The sequence below is a fragment of the Vigna umbellata genome, chromosome 10, assembly GCF_029865625.1.
Source record: "Vigna umbellata cultivar VRB3 chromosome 10, Vumbellata_1.0, whole genome shotgun sequence".
Taxonomy (NCBI): Eukaryota; Viridiplantae; Streptophyta; class Magnoliopsida; order Fabales; family Fabaceae; genus Vigna; species Vigna umbellata.
The window spans coordinates 21,246,610-21,248,021 of NC_142174.1; the positions used below are offsets into that span (position 1 = coordinate 21,246,610).

The window sequence follows — 1,412 nt, forward strand, 5'->3', positions numbered from 1 at the left end:
ACTCCCTCCACCATCCCATTTTCTCCCTCCACCTCCCCAATTTTATTACATATTTTTTAATTATAAAACTAACCTTTTAAAATTACAAAAATAACCTTTTTAATTTTTAATTCTAATTATTTACTTTAACCCTAAACTCTATCTTTTTACCTCTTCTCACCCACCTCCCAACCCTCTCAGATTCTCACTCAAACTCCATGTTTCTCATCTTCCATCTTTCCTCCATATCCATTATTCAAAAATAATATATCAAAAAATATAAATTATATTATTTAAATATCTTCACAATTAATATAAAAAAACTGTAAAATATAAATCGTATAATTTTTAAACTGTGAGCATCCGTCAACGAATGTCAACATCCGTTAAAGGTAAAACGGATGTCGACATCCGTTCAAGGGAAAACGGATGTCGACATCCGTTTTTTTCTCAGACTCTTTTGATGAGTTTCCACTCGTGAGAAACCTCCATGATCTTCTTATTTTTCTTAGACTCTTTCTCTTTTTCCTCGTCGACATCCTCGATATCCCCTTCTTCCTCCCTCTTGGGCTCATCATCTTCATCATCGCTAATTTCTTTCTCGGTTGTCTTCTCTCCGTCCAAAGGTAGATAGGATAGCTAATGAATTCAGAGTGCTTCTTTACAAGATCCTTGATCCTCCTTTCCTCCAAGTACTCCAACTGATCTTCCTTGTGGAAGAGAGTAATCTTAGTTCCCCTTCCGAGTTGCTCGCCCTCAGTGTCCCTAGTAATAGTGAAAGAGCCACCAGCCTGAGATTCCCAAATGTACTGTTCATCGTCATAATGCTTGGTAGTAACAATGACTTTCTCTACGACAAGGTATGCAGAGTAAAACCCCACACCGAACTGCCCAATCATGCTTACATCAGCACCAGCCTGCAGCACCTCCATGAATTCCTTGGTCCCAGACCTCGCAATAGTACCCAGGTTGTTCACCAAGTCTGCTTTAGTCATTCCAATGCCACTGTCAATAATGGAAAAAGGTATTGAAAAATAATATTAAAAGTAAAAATGTAAAAAGGTTAAAAAAGGTAAAACAAAAGGTTGTTTTTGTAATTGAAAAAAAATTGGAGAAAGTTAGGGAGGTGGAGGGAGAAAACGGGGAGGTGGAGGGAGCAACGCCCTAAAAAAAAATAAGGACTAGTGAACTTGGGCCATCAATTAATTTTATGTTTTGACCCAAACGAGTAGCTCTGAAGAGGCAGCTTATTTCTACACCTCCCTATATGTATAAAATGACCTATTTACGCTTATATTCCTTCTTTCATCTCCTTCGTACACCAGCTCACACCTTTTTCTCCCGTGCTTCATCTTCTTCCTACACCAGCCTGTATCTTTTTTCCTCACTTTTCATCCTCTTATTTTTCATCCTTTTCATATTATTTTTTTTAT

The 1,412-nt window shown here is 37.5% G+C and overlaps 1 pseudogene; it reads right to left on the reverse strand.

The window, feature by feature from the left end:
- Nucleotides 1–429: 429 nt before the first annotated feature.
- Nucleotides 430–1,007, reverse strand: LOC124832135 (heat shock protein 83 pseudogene; annotated as a pseudogene).
- Between the last annotated feature and the right edge of the window lie 405 nt (nucleotides 1,008–1,412).